Raw genomic sequence first — 22,312 nt, forward strand, 5'->3', positions numbered from 1 at the left:
ATGAGTTGCTTCGCTGCTCAAAATGTTCTCTTATTTGAATCTACATCTCACCATCTTTCTGCACTCCACACAAACGGGTCCCAAAATATCTGCACGGACATAACCTTACATCTCTCTTACCTCTCCACAGGATACAAAATGACTCATTAGATGAACAAACACCTAGATAAATACCTAAAAATCACATCAAGTTGGTGGCAGCTATAGTTTTATATTAATTGTTCCCAAAAGACACTTTTGCTGTAAGTATCTTTGTCAAACTGAATTCACAAAGAGCTAAAAAGGTCTGTTTGTGCATGTGTGTTATATGGAGGGACAGAACATCTTGTGAGTTCTATAAGTGACAAATCAGTGATGGCACCATAGAAATGAATGTGATTCAGCCAGCCAGAAACTGCAAAAGCAAAACAAAAAAACACAACCCTACTGAAACCCAGCTTATCTATTTACGCAGCAATTGATAAAGCCTGACAACTTAATTAAGTCTCTTTTATTAAACTTGCAATACCACGTGATGTTTCAGTGATAGTAAACTTAACTGATATTAACAATATTAAAAAGCATGCTTCTGAAATTACACAAAAATTACACAAAATTACACAAGTACTCCTTTTCTTTTTGCGAATACAGACTAACACGGCTGTTCCTCTGAAACAAATTTAAAGTGTGCATTTTAAAAATATCCACTACAATAATTGATTAAAATTAAAGTAATGAATATAAAAATAACTATTTTTGGTATCGTCAGTAAACACATATTTGGGATAGTCATATGACAGAGGAGCACCAGATATAGTTCCCTGGATTATTCTGTTTTATTACAAATGTGGCAAGATTGGAGCAAATCATAGTGCAATTTCCATATTTTATATGTTGAACAACACTGATTTTGGAGGGAAAGGGATAGATGTGTGTGTTTGTGTGTGTGTGTGTGTGTGTTTGCTTGTTCAGGGAAAGAGAGCAAAAATTGTACAATCACTTAGAATAATTCCTGGTTAATACAATACTTATGGTTCAAAGCCACACCTTTCTGGAAATAACTACTCTATGATATACATTATTAATCGTGTTCATATGACACTAATACTTTAAGATGAGCCAGTAAGGGTATTATGATACTGTAAAATTTTAATCCCAAGAACTGTGTCTATAGTAATGAAATGTATGTAAATTATTGCTTATATGAGTTTTAAGTTGATTTGTCTATTCTGTAACTGTTGCTGTGTAGGATATCTTTTTCTCTAACTTAGAAATGTGTGTATTTCAGACCAGTATATTTCTCTTTACCCTTTTATATTTATTCAAGAAAGTTTGGTTTGATAGGTAAATAGAATTTTGAGGAAAACATATTACAATGAAACGTTATAATCAAAAACACTTTAGTTTTTAAAGTTATGAAGGTTATTCAAATATTCAAATACACTTTAAATGCAAAAATTGAACTTTTAGGTTCCTATGTTAGGTATATTATTCCACTGAAAACAAGTGGTAGTTAAAAAGATATTAAATCTATTTTTTCATCAATACATCCTTGACATGAGGGGCTAAACACTACCACCATATTTTTGATATTATCGCACATTAAATACCCTAACACTCTATTAAAATGGACTGTGTCATAGTGGAGGGCCAAAGGGAAATATAGTCGAAAAATGGTTTGCCTTTAAGAAGTTTCCCAGTCCATGTATCATTTGCTACAGTGCACACTAATTTTATCCATTAGTATACAGGTAATCAAAGACACTACAAAAGGAACAGATCATTTAAATCACTGACAATGCAGCATTGTTCCTTGCAGTATAGTTTTAAGAGTTATGTCCAATCTGGTTTTAAATTACTCAATCCATGGGCCTTCCACCATTTCATCTCTTAGGTAGTCTAATAGAGCACATCATTAAAAAGTTTTTTTAATATCCAGCCCAAATTTTCCTGTGCTCAGCTACAAATCATTACTTCTGGTGATAACTCTCTTTGTGACCCTGAACAAATTTTGCCCCTTGTCAGTACTGAGTTTATTCTTTAAATATTTATGAAGAGTTATCATTAGATCTGACTGGAATTGTCAGAATGATTTTCCAATAGATAATGCCATTTCTGCAAAACTGATAAAATGCAGTTTTCATGGGAAAACTTCAATTTTGCTAAAACATTTTCAATTTTCTGTTAGGAAAATCTAAGTGAAGTATTTCATTTCAGCTCAGTTTGATCTGAATTGGAATATTTCATTTTGTTGAACTGACCCAACCTGTTTCCTTTTGAATCAGTTCAACATGAAACTGCATTTCCCTATCATAACACATTGCCTCATGGAAGTTGTAGATCGGGCCCCCATTCTATCCTATGGACTGGGCTCCCTGAAGACTACATCTCTCATGCTACCTCCCAAAATGCAGTGTGGACTCCCCACTGACCAAGCTGCTTGGTAAATCATGGGAGTTATGTGACTGTAGGGCCATCAGACCACAGGAGCTTATGAGGAGAATGGAGCGTCAGGCTCCTGAACTAAACTCCTATAAGGCAATGCATTACAATGGGGAATGCAGTTTAATGTCAAACTAATTCAAAAGGAAACAATTCATGTTATTTCAGAAAAAAAAAAAAAACCCGAAACAACTTTTCAATTTGGGGAAAGTCAAAAAGCTTTGTTTCGATTGAAAATGTCAAAACAAAATGTTTTATTGAAATGAAATGAAATATTTAAATGAAATATTGAATTCTTTTGGAATATTTCATTTTGTGAAAAGTTAAGAAATTTCAACTTTTCATCCCAATTTAGATCAAATCCTGGCTTCATTGAAGTCAATGGGAATTTTGCCATTTGCTTCAACAGGGTCAGGTTTTCACCCTTAATTTTTACTCATATCATATATCATACCATATCATATCATAAAGACCCTTAATTTTTTTGTTTCATTTCTCTAAATGATTTAATTATGGACTCCTTTAGGATGTCCAAGCCCTCTTCCATGTGCATTGGGATCCATATGCTATCTTTCATCAATACTAGGGGTGTAGAAATCAGCTGGGGTACGCAAAAAAGGGAGCAGCTGCTAAGTAGCGTATCTCTCCTTCCCCAGATCACAGAGAAGATTCTCCTCCCTTAATCAGTGGGGTTTGGCTGGGCTCTGTGAGAACCATACCAGGGGTTGGAGGGCTATCTACTTTTTCCATCAGTCTCTGCCACAAGAATTTCTCCATGGAAGGTAGAATTATAGAATATCAGGGTCAGAAGGGACCTCAGGAGGTCATCTAATCCAAGCCCCTGCTCAAAGCAGGACCAATCCTCAATTTTTGCCCCAGATCCCTAAATGGCCCCCTCAAGGATTGAACTCACCCTGGATTTAGCAGGCCAATGCTCAAACCACTGAGCTATCCCTCCCTCCTTTTCAGGTAGTGCTGACCTGACCCTCAGGGAGTAATGTGTCCATGGGGTGAGGCTTGGAGAGTAGTGCAGATATATTGAGTCTTTGCACAAAAGTGCCTGCCCTTCATAGGCATCTCAAGATCCGTGAGACTTTGCCACGTTCTTAGGACATCTCTTCTGTTGCTCCTTTCATGGGAAGGGAGGGACCCACTCTGCATGGAATGCATGATGGAAACTCAGAGGGCCTGATTCTTAGTTACACTGAAGCCCCTTTACAAAAATTTAGCCACAGAAAAAGGTCTTAAAATGGGTGTATGTAACACTTCCATCATGTTCAGACCCCTTTACAGGCCAGAGTAGTGTAAAGGCCTTAATGTAACTGCAAGATAAAGCCATGGAGATTACCATTCCTTACGTAGATTTTTGCCATGTAGGAGACTGTGTGGCCATAAGTGCCCTAATTCTCCAAAATTGACTTTCCTGAAATGTCATACACTTTTAATGCTGTACTTGATTAACCACTTGTCTGTTGACTAATTAAAACTTCATAGTCTCTAGCACCAACCTTCCTTATTTTGATATTCTTATTTGATAATCTTTCCCTAATGGAGCAAAATAGATTATTTTAGATGAGAGGAAACAGCAAAAGAAGAAAACATGAAAGTAAAGACTCAACCAGACAGCATGGTTTGTATCTCCTCTTCAACTTGCTGCATCAACTCTGCCTCACAAAATGGCAGTTGTTCCTGCAAACAGGAGACTCCAAGAAATGTAAAGGTGCAATGAAAAGGCAAATTACATTGTTACATGCACCATTGATTCTCTGATGTCTGTGTCACAGAGTTGTTCTCCATTTATTTTAGTAACCTTTGTTGATCCATGTTTAGATTTATTAGTCACCCAACACATATATTTGGTCAGATAAAGCCTCCACTCACCCCACCCCCATGGGCATACATGCTTGATTGTTGCTTCATGTTTGTTTTCACTCTCTTCCAGCAGTGAAAATCTGTAGCAATTGCTAAAATGATTTTATTTTCTGTTCATTGGATAAAGTGAAAACATATTCTTACCCAAAGAACTTCACAGCTATGTTCTGCATTGGCAAATTCTATTTCAGTGGTCTGGTAAATAATTCTAATATAGGGACCACCCATCCACCTGTTTCTATCTTTTCTTCACAGATTGTATTCATCAGTGTTCATACTCCAATTATAAGAAACATCCCACCAAATTTCAGGTGTGCCCATTGTGTTTGTTATGCATTTGTGAACTTTCCCTTTTATGGTCTTTTAGGTATTTATTAATATCCGCCTAATTTAATATCTCTATTGCCTTATTTAATAGCTCTAAAACTGCAAACCATAACCTAAGTATTTATCAGAGATGCATATTGTGATGTATGCCTGGAAAGGAAGACACTGCCTTGTATTTTTGCATTTTCTTTACCATTGTCTACCTTCCTTCTATGTGCTGTTATAATTATTTTAATAAATAGGGGCTATAAAAACAAGGTTACCTTTTCTAAACCTTTTAGGTATGAGTGCAAGGACAAAGATGTGGTGCACTGCTGAACAAGGAGATGTATCTTCACTTCACAGGATGAGTGAAACAGAAGCCTTAACAGAGGCGTTGACAGAGTACCTCTGACCCTCTGCTTTCGCATAAAACTTCAGTGTACAACAATCTAGACCACCCCACCCCAGGTGAGAAATGAGAAATTTTAAGGGCCGTTGAACACTAAGCGTTTTCACAGTAGGCAAGCACACATTTATTCAGCACAGGTGTTTCTGTAATTGTGAAACACCGGTAAAACCTCACAAAGTTCAATAGCCCTCAAATTCATGCTTCTACTGGTTTGCAGTGATGATCTAGTGTTAGTACACTGGGCTATAATATAAAAAACCATAGAAATGCATGCTGGTTCAAAACCTGAGGAAGTGTCCCTTACACTCAGTTTGCTAGCTGCGTTGCTTTGTTTCTGAATTTACAGGTCTCTGTATGTCTCTCTCCTCACTCCCCTTGTTACCCAAGTAGTCCTTCTATTCCTCCCTGTGTGCTCTTCCACAGCTGGCCAATCTGTTTCTGCCTCTATTGCCCCCTCCAGCCAACCAGTCTCTGTTTTTTCCCCTCTCTCCACTCCTTCCCCATCTTAACCATGTTGTGTCCCATGTCCTGTCTCCACCTCCAGCCAGCATGTCCCTGCCTGTTGCTATCCCCCACCCCTTTTTTCCCTTCTATCCTGCTAGTCAGTAAGGCCCTTCACAGCAGAAATCCCCACACCCAATATCCCTGCTGCTCCTAGACAAACTCCCTCTTTCTCTAGTTTTAGCTTCCTTGCTAGCCAACCTGTCCCTGTCTCCTTCCCCTCCCCTGCGCAGACTGTTGTCCCTCACTCCACCCAACCTCTCCTTGGTTCTCATCTCTGCACCCTTTACCCCAGTCAGTGTGGAAATGATATTTTAGGTACCACTTATCCTACAAAAACAACCCTCATTAAACCTATTTTTCCCCAAGCGGTTCAATAGCTTGTTTTTTCTTTGCCTGTGTTGGCAGTGCAGGGGTCTCAAACACGCGGCCTGCGAGTTATTTCCTGCGGCCCTCCATAGGCGCCGACTCCATCGGCAGCCAAGCTCCTTTCACTCCCTATCCCCCGTCCTCCCCCACCCTGAGCGTGCTGCGTCCCCACTCCTCCACCTACCTCCCAGTGCTTCCAGCTGCCAAACAGTCTGGCAGCGCTTAGGACTTTCCAGGAGGGAGTGGGGAGGAGCGGGGACACGGCGCACTCAGAGGAGGAGGCGGAGAAGAGGCGGGGCCGGGGTGGGGATTTGGGGAAGGGGTTGGAAAGGGGGCGGGGAAGGGGTGGGAAGAGGCGGGGCAAGGGCAGGGCCTCATGGAAGGGGTGGAGTGGGAGCAGGGCCGGAGGCAGAGGGGGGGCTTTAACGGAAGTAATTCTAAAAATAAATGCGTGTTTTGTCATTTGAGTGAGGTGCATTACTGCGTGTTTATATTTTATTAAAACCCCTCTTCACATTACAGTTTTTAAAAAGTTAATACATTGACTTTTAATAGCACACTATATTACTCTTCATTTTTTTCATTTTTGATTATACTTTTGTATCATTGTTTGAAAAGGTTTCAGTGATGCAGCCCTCGGGCCAATGTACTAGTCCTCATGTGGCCCTCGTGGTGATTTGAGTTTGAGATCCCTGTTCTAGAGTAATTACTACCCAAGGTTGAAACAGTTTCCTAACATGAAAATCACGTTTACATCTGTGCACGCAGGTAAGGTAAAACATGAAAGGGCTGCAACATGTTTCATAACTGTGATACCACAGGGTTACTTTTGTACGTGCACAGGGCCTTAGTGAGCCGTTCCTAGTAGTGAGAGTTCCTAGTAGGCTAAGACTTCAGGGGCCAGGATGTGCTTAAATAAAGGTACTAGCATTGTTTTATAATTGGAACCGGTTGAGAATTTTCCGTTGATTTTTTTTTCTACAGAAACATTGTTTATACAATGGAAAACAGAAATTAAATAGTTCATTCTGGGATGGTTTGACTCAAATCAAAATATTTCTGTTTGTTCAACTGAACCAAAACACTTTGTTTCACCTCAGTTTAACTTTAAAATTACATTTGTCTAAGCTGGTGCAGTGCCTCATGGGAGTTGTAGTTTGGGTGTTTCATGCTCCCACTCTTTCCCATGGGCTGTACTCCTTGAGTGGGCTAGATGCCCTGCAATGTCTACTCTGGTGTATCATTAGAAACACATGGTTGTGGTACAATGTAAATCTTGCACAACTCTAGTGTTAATGCCTTATGGTCTTCATGGGGGATTGTTGGGGTTACATTAAGTTTGTACAATTAAAAAATACAATATGGATTGCATAATGTAGAATATACTCTCGCAATTCAGATTTTGTTTCCATTGAGAAATATAATTGATCCTTTCTTGACCCCAGTATTCTACTCTATAGGTGTACCACATCTCAGTTACACCAATCAACCTGTATACTGCAGAACAAAAACACAGTCAAGACACACAGAAAAATGGGAATAGTAATTTAAACAATATTCAGTGTTCTGGAGGTTTTTATAATACTGCAGACATATGCAGATCTACAGCCAGGAATTTGTTCAGCAAAGTAGAAATCAGAAATGTTCAATACATGTTTTGGTATAATGGTGGAACTATAAATTTTTTTGCAGAATCTGATGTTTCTACAGAGTGCATAGGCTAGACTATTCATACTCATGTGGAACAGAATCTTCATTTGTGATTAATCCCACTGAAATCAATGAGTAAGGTACTACTCAATCTCATTAAGGATATCAGAGTCTCTTTTTATGATGTTAGTGAACCAGTTTTCAGGATGGTGGTAGAATATAATCTTTGGTAGCAACCTTTAATGGAAGAACTTGGCATAAATTAGTGTTTTATTACTCTTTTTGGAAATTTTAAACAAACATGCCATCAGCTATTGTACAATTATTTCATATCAGGGAACAAACTCACTTCATCCAAATTAAATATTTGATCACTGATGTCCTTAATAATTAATTAAATAAATAAATGTCTTATCTGTTCATAGCCCCTGTGATCACTGAAGGTTTGCTCTTGCATCCCAGTGCTGTAAGGTGTCTCTTGAGAGCTGCTGAGATCACTCAACTTGCATCAAAGTTAAGGGTGTTCAACACTTTCCTCAGGGTTTTAAGCAGCTCACAGTACAGGACTTTGGTTGTTGATATGTTTGACTGCATTACTCTGAATGGCTTTTAATGTCATCCTTCATAGATCTCAGGTAGCAGAAGTGGAGTGTGAAGTAGTCCCAGTTTCTTTCATACCAGGAGACTCATATACATGTATTTCAGAGACCTTTCAACAAGTCTACTCAATAAAATTTGAGTCCATTCCAAGTTTATAAGAGTTCAATCAGGCAGATGTTAATCAGTGAACTATGCATAAAAAAGCGAGCAGCCGTTTCCACCGTCTCCAAGATACTTGCCATAGAATCTATTATTCTAGTGCCACAATTGAAAAAGGGCTTAGGTTTTAATTGAATCTCTTTTGCAGTCTCGAAGAAATTAGGGCTCTTCCAGGCTGATACTTATTCTAATGAACCTGAATACTATGGAACACCCTTTTCCCCCTCCCCCCACAAAAAACTTCACTGACCATAAACAAGACTGTATCTCTGGAGGATTTCCTATGCTCTACAGATTTAAAGTTTCACTTTATAGTGTCTTAACAATGGTATTTGTCTGTATGTCCAGTTCAAAACCATGGAAATTAGTTAAATAGTTCCCTCGTACAATTTCATCAAGCTGATAGTGAAGGAAACTGCTCTTTTAAGGAAGACAGGAGACATTTCCTTTGATGGTCTATTAATCAAAGCCCTTTTATTTAGTTTCTGAGAAACGATCTTTGCTACTTTTCTGAAGCAAGAGTATCCATGAAATTTCTTTTGTATAGGTTTTCAAACTTTATAAAAGCTATCTCCTCTTATGGTTAAGATCTAATCCAACTGCCACTGATGTCAGTGGAAAAAAAGACTGAATAACTCCAGTGGGATTTGGAAAACACCCTTCTGGAGGGTTTTTGCAATACTGTATTTCCTGAACAAGTCTGCACACACAAACTATTAATTATATGTATTATTTACATAGTTGTGCATAAATGTCACATTCAAGGTGTGTGCATCAGAGCCCAAATTAATGGGAGTCTTTCCATGGACACTGAATTAGACTCACAAAGTGAGGAGATCCCTGCTTCAAGGAGCATACAATCTAAATTAGATAGATATAGCATGGGAATGACAAGCAGCCATGAAGGGAGGGAGTAGGATGTGAAGGAGAAGTAACAGAAGCAATAGAAGTCAAAGGTAGGTGCCTTTGTAAAAAAAATGAAAGATTAGCTCATTCAGTGAATGTGGTAGAGGTAGGGAGTGTGACAGATACTATCATGATGTACAAAGCAATTGGTATATAGTCGTTTGGGAAGTCTTCAACTTTCCCAAGTTTGTTGGAGGTTTTGCTGTTGCGTCTAACTTTGTTTTACTGAAAATAAGCTATAAAATCTCTGTTCTAGTCCAACCTGGCAATGATTAGCTGGCGCACAGTGTATCTGAAATCCAAGAACTTGAGAGACTCTACAATTTAGGTCCAGACCAGTGAGAGGTTGTGTCACCACTTGCCCTGTAACCCTGGGTGTCTCATGATACTTTGCTGCTGTTGCTGCCAACCTGGGCTGCTCGAACCCAACCTACAAGCATGTGGATCACTTCCTGAGTGACTGTGTGCTAGACAGTCCTGGTTCAGCAGCTCTGACCCCAGCATCCTGTCAACAACCTACTGCCCCACTCTGGCTTCCACCAGCTTAGGTTACAACCAGCAAGATCACCCCAACACAGGCCCAGTTCCAGTTTCCACCAAACTGTGTGTTTTGATGTGTCCAGTCCTCTCCTGTCTAGTTCAGAGAAATAGTAAGTTTTGTTTCTCCTGTGAAGAGACAAAATCACATCACAGATTATTAATTTAACTGGAGTAAATACAACTTTTCATGTAACCATCATGCTGAGTTGGGTTATAGTAAAAACTAAAACAAATTTATTAATAATAGGATTTAGGTTGAATGATGCCAAATAAAAGGAATAAAGTTAGAAAGCTTTACAAGCAAACAAAAAAGAAAACATGCTTCTAAGGGTCTAAAACTTAATCCAGCAAGATACAGGCTTTGTTCAAGATGGTTTCTCTTACCAGCCATTCTTCTCCCTAGCTATGGCTGATTTTCCCTCTGTCAGGACCTTCCACAAAAGTACAAGGTGTTTCTTTCTTTGTCTTTCCAGGTGAAAGATCTTTGCCTAACCAGCTTTTTTACCTATATTCAGTTCCAGAGACTTCAAACCCTCCTCCCCCTCCTTGGTTGAAGGACCTATCTTTCTCAGCTCGCAAGAAGAGCTCTGTTCCCTTGTGTCTGTCTAGCGATGGATGACAAAGATAGCTTCTGTCTTTGTTCATATTTACCAAAGTTCAATGACTTTGTTTCAAGAGGCAGAATGACCTCATGATGCTTTCCCCTTCCTACGGGCTTCCCATTCCCCTGCTGATTTCTATGTAAATGGAGCTTCCGTTGTTTCTGGTTATACCGTGCTTAATTTACATAGGAAACAAGTAGATAGCTGTAACATTCCCTCCTGTCTGGGCAGGTTGTCTAACCTAATATCAATGAGTTTCCATAATTCCTTATATAGTGTTAACACACACATTTCCCATTGATATTATTCACCCATGTGTCATTAGCTTTCAGCAAAGACCTCACTCTGTAAAACAGTAATATTGTATACAATCAGTTCATTCAATTGCTGATCACTTGACAGCTCCCCTGTCTTTATCGATCAGTAAACCTTTGCAACGTATTCTTTGAAAAGTAAAACCCAGACCATGCTTCCCTCTCCTTCTGGGTGTAGATGCCATGTGTTCTTGTTAGCGTGAGGTTTGTCTACACCTGTTGTTATCCTGATGGGTCCATTTATGGAATATGCAAATACAATTTCATTTTCCTGCAAAGTAATTTGGAAGTCACTCCCAGGTGGGGAAAACACATTCCTTTCTCTATGCAGACCTGTTTACCAACTCCCCTGGCATACTTGGTTTATACACATCTTTAGTCATAATTCTAGAATATATCCATAACTCTTAATACCCATTACATACATACGTACATCACACAAGAATATTAATACTCAGTGAGTTAATAGTTTTCAGCTGATACCTTACAAGGCATATTTTGTACAAATATGTTTACAATAGTGTGTCGGGTGTGAATACAAGGATGCTTAGCATCACACAGAGGAGTAAAGAGACACTTCCACTACTGAAAAAGAACTGATTCATTTGGATTAGAATTGGAGAAGATGCAGAGGAAAAATGGAAAGACACAAACAAGAAAGAAGGAGAGAAACAGAAAGGAGAATGGGGAAGGAATAGTAACAAAGCAGAAATAACAATGGTACTACTGGGGAGTGTATTTTCCCACTGAATGGTGCTGAATATGACAAGAAGGTACTGAACACAGAATAATGATAATGGAAAGTTTAATTACTATTACATAAAGGCCATATTCTACCTGATTTCTGTACAAACCTCTTATTGCCCTCAATGGGAGTTCCTCTTTATTAAGAAGGGTGTTAGTCCTAAGTGCATAAATTGGCTCATGAATCATAATTAAAAATAGAATTTGGGCCGGTCTGAAGGCTGAGTTTGACAATTCCCGTAATTAGATATCTTTCTTCCTTCATTTATATGATTTGGATATAGCTTTTTAAGCATAGAAAATCTATTTTCTACAATTTGTTCTTGTCCTTTTGTGCCAAAGTATTTTCAAGAATGAACCAGTGAGGGTTTGAGTGTCAAAGCTGTTCAGTTCATCTGGTGTTAACAGGTGTCAACATTAGAGGGTAAATCATGTTTACTTTTCTCACATGAGGCAGCTCTGTCAAGCCAATAGAACTACTCAGTAGTAAGGAAGATGAGAAACCTTAGAAGTCTGATTTTTAATGGTCTTTTGACATCTCAAGTTGATGAGCTGAGATTTTAGGAGACTATGAAATTTTAGACAGTCCTGCGGAAAATCTTGGTTACTCATCTTAGAACATTAGCATTGTTCTGAAAGTCTTTATCAATCTTCCCTAGAGATTAGGGGCAGGAGTGAAGGGGTTTATTTTTTGTTTTACATATTAAGTTTAGCTTCTTTCTTTTTACTAACATCATGAGATGAGTTTTGTTCAAGACACACTTTTATAAGCTTTTCTTAAGAGTTATTTATTGTCCTGGGAATTGAACAAGATATTTCTGTCTTTCACTTGAATTGGAATCTAAGTTTGCCATCTATTTGACCTTTCCATTAAAAAAAGCCTGTAAGTAAATTTTGTCTTAATTGTTTGCGGACATTTGCACAAAAATGGATGTAACTGCATTTAAACTAGGGAGACTTACAGAACTGTCAGTCAGTATGTACATATATTTTAAAAACCTAAGGGGGAAGGGCGAGGGTGCTGCATCTCAAAAACTCACAACTCCAGGGTGGCTTATGATTTTCAAATTGTTAAATCATTCTAGCATTGCCACTGTAATCTCTCAGAGCAGAAAACTGGAAAGCTTTATATTGAGGGTTGTAGGACTTCTGCTTGAAGAGCACATACAGAAACACAGCAAATTAGATGGCAAAGCCTGAGTAAAGGTGACTTTTGGTTGAAGGATGCTGCAGGCCATGGTTGGCTGGCTTTGTTCTTGGACCATGTTTGATGTTACTTGTCAAGTCTCCGGCACAGAGAATTGGCAGGGAGACATAGCTGCAATTAAAAATAGGTATTTTCTAAACAGCCGCATTTTATTTTTATAGCTGGCATATCCCCCAGTTTAGATCTTTCACTGGATGAATCTGGTTAATTATTTCTTATATGACTTAGGCCTTTGTCAAGACTACTTTAACGACTAACAGAAATACGCAAGAAACCGTCAGGAATACATGGAGCTCTAATTCCCAACCTTATTTTTGTAAACAATGATGCCATTTTTTTTTTTGGATGGCATCACTGCCTGTCAGAAAAATAAGAGATCAAACATGAATACTTCATTTTTCTTAACAGTATGGCATAGCAAATGTCTCTCTTCCAGAAAAACCAAGGACGCAAACAATGTTCATGCAGGGAATATAGCTTAAGTAATTCACACAGTATACAAACATTTATTGGTACAAAACCTGCAACACGAGGTTTTTGTTAAATTTTAACAGTGTTTTCTCAAATCTTCAAAGCTTGCCTTGATGGTTTGCTGAAGTAATTGAACCACTCTTGAGTTGTTTTATATAGGACATCTTATCTTTCTTTCATTACCCAGTCCGTGGCTTCTTTTCTATTCCCGTGAAATCCATGTACACACTTTAGAAGCCCTCCTGAACAAGCTTGCTTCTAACTTTCACAGAGCCCTTAGCACAATTTGAATACGAAAGAGATACTGAATAAAAAGCTTTAATCTCTTGTCTGCTATTCTTCTTTCTTGCCTCTCTTCATCTCCCCTTCTTCTAAGAGCTTTTCTGTGTAAGTAAAGTGAACACTTTCAGTTTAAAGTAAGTATAATGCTCAATAAGATGCATTGGGAAAGTGAAATCGAAAGGCTGGCCTGTGAAGCTTCTCTATCACAATTTAGCAACATTTGTGCTGCATTTACTTTTGGTTAAACTTTTGCAGGTAAAAGATTAGTAAAGAGCTCTCCTTAACAAAATCATTCAATCAGCAGCAAGTATAGGCAGTATCAAATGTGCCCTCTACTTCAAATACTGTGGGGCTCTTTCTTCTGATACCTCTTCCCTTAGTTAACTGGGATTGCTTTGAAAGGGCTTTCTGTTCTCCAGTCTCTTGTCAATTTGAATGCCAGGAAATGAGCCCCCTTTGTGAGATTAATTAATAGCAGGAGCTGATCGGCCCAAGCCCAATCACCACGCAACAGAGCTGTAATTGCTACTTTGTGGAAAGGAAAGAAAAAGTTTTGGTTGCAGTTTAAGAAGAGGGTTTAAGGAAAGTTCTTTGAACTAGAGGTCTCAGTGTACTGGATTAAGGCAAGAAGCAAGAAGGCCTTTGAAGTTTGTTAAGAGGTTTTGGAGGAGAAAAAAGTTGGGTGGCAAATGGGAGCTGGCAACATCAAAAGCACTTAGTACCACTCCTCACCTGCTTGTATTCAGAACCGGGACCACAGACTGTAAGGATCATTTGCTATCAGTTTAAATTATCAGTTTGGGGTTTTGTTTTGATCTTAAACTGCAGTGTGAATGTGCATAGATACATGCGGAATATACACCTGTACATACACAGGTATGGGAATACATATGTATATTATATACATACACATACAATGAAATATATATTCACATCTGTCATTTGTCACCAGACCTAGCCACAGAAGTTTGTTTATTGCTACTTCGTTAATTATTGATATTTGTGCTTAAAGTCACTGATCACTCATATGGCTAGTCTCATTTTTGGTTAAAGAACAGGCTTATTGTATACAGGCATTGCTAAATCGTTCCAAGCATTATACACCTTCTGGGAATAAATAAAAGGTAAAAGGGTCAAATGCAGGCAAAATACAACTCGCAGAAAGTGAAAAATGGAAGTATTTTGGCCAAAGTCAGCAGTGATGTAAACCCTTATTTAAGCTGGCCATAACGTGAGTAAAAGTGTACGTGACAAATTAATATCATTTGTACCATTTTAGCATTTAGTGAGTGTGCAGAATTGATGTAACTTACAAGCAGATCTTGCTCCAACAGCACAAAGGGGCTAGAAAACTGTCCTAATGGGATATCTGACAATTACCCTGGAGTGGGGGAATCTTCAAGTGGCTCAGAGCTAGCATAGCCCGTTCTACTCCATCTGTACCTGACCATCATAGGGATTTGGCAATCCCTAGCCACTGTAAAAATGCATAAGACTACTGTAAGGCAGTGGAACTTAGAGCAGCCGTGAAGTGCTCTAAAAAGTCTAAATTATGCTGAGGGACAAACCAGCCCATGGAAATCAAGACTACAAAGGTGGGTGAAAGCCACTTTTGTCCACCTATCATTTACACCAGAGCAAGCACTGAAATCAGTGGGCCAAATTCATGACTAATGTAACTCCAGTGATGTAGATGATGATCTCAAATTGCTAGCAGAAATGACATGGGCCATGTCCATATGCTTAGAACCTAGGAGCATTCTAATTTAAAACACAGATACCTAGCCACAAACATGATGATACATTACCATTTCTTCATTTTGCCTACTAACTGAGGAGAATAATAGGATGAAATTCCAGGGTGACAATGATTAGAAACATGACATTACTATCAACTACCTGCTTAAATACCACACACAAGATTTTTTTTCTACTGCTGGAAACTGCCTTTTTAAAAAAAAAACAAAAACAAATCTCAGCACTGCATAAATAAATTTAAAAAACAAAGTATTTATTCAAATTAATATCAATGGGCAAGTTAACGCTCTTACAGCTTTTTGCCATGACTCCTCAAGATTTCATTTGATTCATACTTTTTTCCACCTGTTCATTTTATAGCTTAACCAGGCACTATTAAAAGAAGCTGCTAAATGAAGCCTTATTGAAATAGCAAGAGTAAAATGACATTTTAGCTGTGAGACTTTTGGGGGGATGGTAAAAAGGTTAAAAAGGGCAAGTCAGCTAGAAACCTAATTAGTTTAAAACAAGGCTAGACCAAACACTGGAGAGAGACATGTTGTGCTGGGTTTTCAGAAGATGGACAAGATGCTCTAGCTGGTCTTTTCCATTCGTATCTTTAGAGATCAGAGATACCCAGCCCACCATGGCTGGGGTGAATGCACGACTGACTTTCTTTCCTATTTACACATAGACTCTTACCTTCTTGATCTATACCCCTAATGGTCACTCTAAATGTTCACAGCTAACACCACAGGATCTTCTGTAGTTCTAGCCTGTTCTTTTCATTGTTTTAATGAACTATTTGGGGTGCAGCATGACCAATATAGCCATATAAAGTACTGCAGAACAGATTGCTTATGTGGTATTTTCAGGAATATTTTCACCCATACCATGGAGCTCACTCCTGCCCTCATAGACACCAAGCATGTTCCATTGAAGAACCAAATCCTGACTTCAGGGGGTCTGCTCATGCAGGGAGATCCAGTTTTGATCCAATGTCTGAATGCCTCCTGTTCAAAACAAGAAATGTACCTTTCTGAAACCCATTCTGAGCTGTCTTTGGCAGAAGTTTTTGATTCTTGTCATGTATGTATTCTGCCTCTATGGAAGCATATATTGCAGCATGTCAAATTATTTTCATATGTATATACTAAGCAAGAAGGAGACAAATATAAAAACTACAAGAAAATTTTGGAGTTGAGGAAAAATAAGTTTAGTTTAGAACACCTATTGTTCTGATAAAATTTACTTTATAGATAGATAGATAGATAGACAGTTTAACTGTTCATCTCATTTGGCCCATATTTCTGCCTGTGTTTGAGTAAAGATTTGTGGCCAATCGCTGCAAATGTTACACAGATGTTTGTTATAAGCAATTTAATACAATAGCAAGCTTAGAGAGACACAAATTCCCCACCTTGCACTGATTGAAAGCCTAGGACACATGTGGTTAAATATCCCGGGTCATATCATATGTAATGCTAAATTTTACTCATCTTGGGCAAAGCAATGGCATAGATATCTTCTTTATTTAATCATACACATTAATTCACAAAATGTCTAAAAAAAATACCCAAGCCCATCCATATATCATTGTTTTTCAATGAGTTTTCTATAATTACATCTGTTAACAAAAGCAATAAATTCAATTAAAATTTAACTGACAGTGCATGAGAGCAAAGCAGGTTCTCTCTTTTTATGTCAAACACCTTATATTATGCCATGCATGTTAAGTTTTGCCACTCCTTAAGGCTTGCAACTGCAACATTTTAAGTGATATCTGGAGGCTTGTAATTGTATGTGCACATCAATTATGGATTGGATTCAGCATTTTCAGATAACTTCACCAATCACAAAGACAGCCCAGTGGTCTCCTGGCATTTTCAGAGCAGTTTGGTTACAGGTGTAACACATACAGCCTTGTTAGTTCTCAGTGATGAGGGATTCCTTTCCCTGTTGGTTTCTAGCTGAAGCACTGACCATTGCTTTTCACTAACAATTTCTGTCTGCTCCCAAGAGATGTTTTAATGAGCCCCTCCGACATGGCCAAAGGCAAGAAATGTTCTCTGGGCCAGTGAGGTGAAGAGCCAAAGCTTAACCTACTAGGCAAGCAATAATTAATACGGCATTTTTGATTCATCTCAATTCATTAACAAAGTTTTAAAAATTATGACTGCTAAGCAACACAATGTTAAGTTTGTGGCATCGCTCTCAAGTATTGAGTGAGAAGCCCATGGCAAGGCATGTAAATATATATAAAAAATAATAATTTGTTACACAAATAAATCAATTTAGAATACTACTTTGGGAAAAGGCAACCGACAGATTTTAGTGGAAAGACTGATTTTAGCGGAAAAAGATAAATCTGTTTTCCGTTTGTTTTAAGGAGAGGAAATGAATACTGATTGGAAATGTATAGGCAGTCGGGCTTGTGCAGCATTTGGTTATGTTTTTGCAGAATACTCCATTTGTCTCAAATTTTCCCCAAATTTTTGGACTAAGTGCTAGTTATCCAAATTGATAACGGGAATGTGGTGTGACAGCATTACAAAGTCCTTGAAAACATTGCTGTTGAACTGCACTGTGGTGTCACACTCTGGCAAATAATTTGGCAGATCTTAGCTAGTACATTTTCTTTAGGAGGCAATTCCATTTAGTATTAATAATTACTGCTTTCGGGTGGGTCAAACTTCTATAGGGAATATTTGAAAAATGCTAGTCTGAACTGATTTAGAATCCTTCCAAATTTTAATTTGCATCAATTCGGGTTCTTGAAAGGAAAACCAATTAGGAGCAGTTATATGGGGCAGGGGTTAGTATTTTTTTTTCTTCCTTCTTCTCCCAAGTCTAGGATATAAGGAAAGAAGAATAAAAAAAGTATTGTCAGAAAGACGAGTAAAAAGAAATATTAGTTAAAACGAATGCATCAAAACTGAAGCTCTTTAGAGATATGGAAAGGGCATCAATCACTTCTCTGGGCACATTAAGCTGTTACATATTATAGCCATCTCAGTTTAAGTGGTGTAAGGCTCATCTCATTTGCATTTGTTGTGTTACAATCTTGCTTCAGGCCTGTCTCCGCAGTGAATAAGGTGGCTGTGCAAGGCAGCTTGTGGCTGGCATAAAGGATATGTCAGAATCAAGCTGCTTCACTAATCAGCTTTGCTGGGGCAGATACACGATAGTCTATGTGAAGAAATTTAGATAATAGTCTACAGCATCCACTAGAACTGTATATAGTGTATATGGGGCTTTAGTTTAACTTCTAATCCTTCATGGAAAATGTGTAAATACTGCGGTGATGTTCTAGTGACCTCTAAAGGCAGCTGGTTTGAGCTGTTATTTTGTTAAATCTCATGCTTTGAACTACACATAATGTCGATGTTCTTTAAGCCTCTTCATGGGGAATTTTTTCCAAAGTGTATGATTAATCACGTTACGTTAAACCTTTCCTGTTTCATTTTTGTATTCTCACCCCTTTCCTTCTCTCTTCTGATTCCAGGTAAACCCCCTGCTCCTGCTCCCACTAGACTCCCCTTCTCATATGGATTGGTCACACTGGCTGACTGTGCTGGAGGCCAAGTCAAGGCTAAACGCCCAAGCCAACAGCAATCCCAACTTGCATGACCCTCCCCTGGGGCCCAGCAGTGGTAGCCTGTGCTGTGGTCTCTCTCCATTCCTCCTCTAAACAACTTGGCATTATCATCAATTCCCCTGCCTCCAGCAGGCCAGATCAGAGGCTTTATTCACACAGTGCCTTGCCACAGGTGCTGCTTCGAGCTGAATTTGACTCCACTGCCACGCTGGCTAAAAAGTAAGTTTTTAAAGACATTGCTTTTCTGTTTCAGTATTTTTGTTTGTTTGTTTGTTTGTTTTAAACAACATCGACCAAAAGTTTGGATTCCAAAAGTTTGGATTCCCCCACCCTCCATCGGCTCTATGCAGTACAGCACTTTCCCCCTCATATCATTGCCCTTTGCTCAGCTGGCAGGTATGGTACACCATTTTTATTGAGCGCCAACTTGTAAAAGTGGCTAGGTCAGAGCCAGGATCCTTCTACTTATCAGGTGAAAGCTCCAGTCATGAGCCTCTCCTGTTTGTTCATATCATGTATACAGCAGTTTGGTTTGTAAACATGAAACTCTCTGTGCTTTCATTTGCCTTAATCATCATTAAACAATTAGGTAGGACATTACTCGTACATTGGCATAATGGTAAGAAAAATTATACCTCTGAGGGTAACAAAAAGCAACAGAGTATTTTGCATGCAGGTGATTCTTAGGAATAATAGAACAAGAATGTCTTTTTCTTAGTTCTCTATTGAGGATGAGAGGAGTGTTTTAAAAAATGGCACCATGAAAGACCTATAAAGTTGAATAGTTGGGAGATAATAACTCTAATGGTAAAGGTCCCTGCATACATATACCACCCTGCCTCTGGCAGTAATCCTGGCTTTGGGGATCTGAAATTTCCTAAAGATGTATTAGTGTCTTATACACATGTGCTCTTGTGCACTCATAATCCTTTTCACTAGCTTCTTAGCTGCATGCTTTGTATTTAAATTTTCCTTCTGACCAAGTAAATCCCTTTGGATGAAGTGACAGGAGCTTTTCAGCACCCATAGCTGGGTGACAGCTGGTGCAGAGACTCTGAAAGACTGCAAAGTGTTCCTTACTAGCTTTCTTCAGGACCGGTGTCAGCCACCAGCTGAGCGATTTGTTAGTTCCCCCTTTGGGCATCAGTCAGCTGAAGAGACTCACATTAAATGCTAGAGTAACACAATAGATATTAATATAAAAACAATATCTGTGCTTCTGGCTTAGCTGTGCTTTTAATTAGATACTTATTTATTACATGCGAACATGGTACATTTTCATGCATCCGATGAAGTGAGCTGTAGCTCACGAAAGCTCATGCTCAGATAAATTGGTTAGTCTCTAAGGTGCCACAAGTCCGCCTGTTCTTTTTATTACGTTCAGTGTAAGAAGTATAGTCTGGTTTCAGAAAACATGGTTAAAACTATGGTTTGAAAAGAAGTAATTGTCAGCAGCCTTTCAAAGAGCAGTGCAGTGGTTAAAGTAGTTTACTTACCGATCACAGAACAAAGTGTTCGTATTTTTTTTCCCCCGCAAGTCAAGTTTCCCTGCAATGTCCAATACATAATATATTCTGTTATTTATATCAAAATGTGAAGGGTTGCTTCTCAGGGGTTCTGGCAAGTCTTTGCTATTGGCATTAGAAATCAGAAGCAATGGAACTCCGGAAGTACATCTGACAATGTAATCAGGTTGTTAAAGGTAAAGCAGTCCAAAAATGGAACTCTTCTAGAACCACGCTGTTAGCGCGACGTAACCATTCAGACTGTCTGGATGTTTCCTGCCGAGATTTTTTTGCGAGGGTGCAGACAAATGGGAAAAACGCTGTGCTGTACCCTCAGCACTGAAAAGAAGGGAGTCATTCAAAACAAGCCCGTTTTCAAACACAGCTGATTACATTTTTGAAGATTCCTTAATGTTGTGTCACTCTCTAAAGCTATAGTATTGCAGCACAGAGCCAAAACCAGTTCTCACCCATTCGGAGTTGAAGTTTGCCTGAGCAAGGTCTGTACAGGCTGGCCGAAGGTTTATGAAAGCAGCTTTGTATAGAAAGTCCAGTTCACATTAAAATATTTTATCCAAGACTCACATACTCACACACACACACGTTTGTGAAAATATCGTAAATATAAAGGGTACTCTAGCTTGTGATAACAGAAGTTTCGAGCTCCTTTGCTTCTATTTCTTTTTTCAGAAATATTTTGGTAATTAAAACTCTCTTCCCCAGTAAGGGATGTTTAGGGGATGTGTGTGTGTGTGTGTCTGCGATTGCTTTGTTCTGCAGGGAAGAAATCAGAATTCCCAAAAGAACTGCTCCTCACTAAAACGCTCTGAACCCTTGTTGCTTCTAAAGTCAAATATCGGAACTGAAAAGTGAAATATTTGAAGATGTTCCTGGATCTAATTCTGGTCCTCTTGACTTCAGTGGAGCAGGTTTGGGCATTCTGTGCCTATTAACAGCAAGTTTGAAAATGTTTTCTTATGCATGATGGTTTTCCAAAATATGGTAATGGTTTCAAGAGTATACATTTCCATCAACTTTTTTTTAATTTAAATAAATTTCTGTTTTTAAAACACATTCAACTGTTGTGTTGACCTTTTAATTTCACCTAGGATAATTGAATAATAGTGTGTGTTAGATGGAAAGAATAAAGCAATATATTAATTTTGCAAGGTGATTTCTATTTATGAGTGCATTAGGGTCATGGAGTTGAGGGAAATGAATAAATAAATAAGCCCAAAGGAAATGTTGTCATGTTGCTGTTTCTTTTACTTTGGAAACTTAGCCAAACTAATTTTCAAAATAAAAATAGGGGTTTATACTTTTAAAAATTGTTCAAACATTACCGACACACAGGAGGAAAAACATGATTCAATCTCAGTAGGGAAGTGGCATTACTTTTCAAAACCAAAGAGAGACATTTCTTTTCATTTTTTTTAAAATTCCTGTCCTATCTCAATCTATCCTTGCTATTCATTCTTACATCTGGATTTTGACCCACTCTTTTGCATGCATTTTTTTCTTCCAAATAAACTTCTATTGAAAGTATGTACTTGCTAAAATTTCAGATTAAGCAGATCCCTGAATGACTTTCTGATGGGTCTGATCCTGCTGTCCCAGAAGTCAGTGGGAGTTTTAGCTCTCTTTGATTTCAAGAGAAACATGACAGGGCCCTACATTTGTAATACTTGTGTACTAGTTATAGATGTGAATAAGCAGAGCTGAAAGCCTTCTTGGAAGTGGTGCAATTCTAGAAATCTGCTAATAATAAAAATGTAATTTGGAAGATTTTGGTTTGAACTTGGAGCATTTCAATTAGGTCTTGAACTCAAGCACTTCTTCAGCATTTTCCCCTTATGAATTATTAATATGGGGCTTGTAATGGGCTCACCAGTGACTCCTGAATCCTTAGTAGTAAAACATGATCATTTTATCATAATACTATACTGAAGAATTCAAGAGATGTTTATCAAGAATAATACCTATATTTCTACATTATGTTTATATATTCTGCTGTATATATGTGTATGTATATGCATACACACACACACACACAATTCCAGAGAATTTGGTATTCTGCATTCATTCTCTCTCTATAGAAAGAGAGTTTCCAGTTTGC

At 38.3% G+C, this 22,312-nt stretch overlaps 1 long non-coding RNA gene across 2 annotated transcripts; it reads right to left on the reverse strand.

Moving 5' to 3' along the window:
* Window positions 1–7,783: 7,783 nt before the first annotated feature.
* On the reverse strand, window positions 7,784–20,717 carry LOC125639703 (uncharacterized). 2 transcript variants are annotated; one of them, XR_007357568.2, is made up of 3 exons: window positions 20,188–20,717; window positions 15,987–16,106; window positions 7,784–13,457 (listed from the first exon to the last, which is right to left on the reverse strand). It is a non-coding gene; the product is annotated as an uncharacterized LOC125639703 (long non-coding RNA). The 2 variants fall into 2 exon arrangements; XR_007357567.2 differs by lacking the exon at window positions 15,987–16,106.
* Window positions 20,718–22,312: the final 1,595 nt, after the last annotated feature.

This window comes from Caretta caretta, chromosome 1 (genome assembly GCF_965140235.1).
Source record: "Caretta caretta isolate rCarCar2 chromosome 1, rCarCar1.hap1, whole genome shotgun sequence".
Classification (NCBI taxonomy): Eukaryota; Metazoa; Chordata; order Testudines; family Cheloniidae; genus Caretta; species Caretta caretta.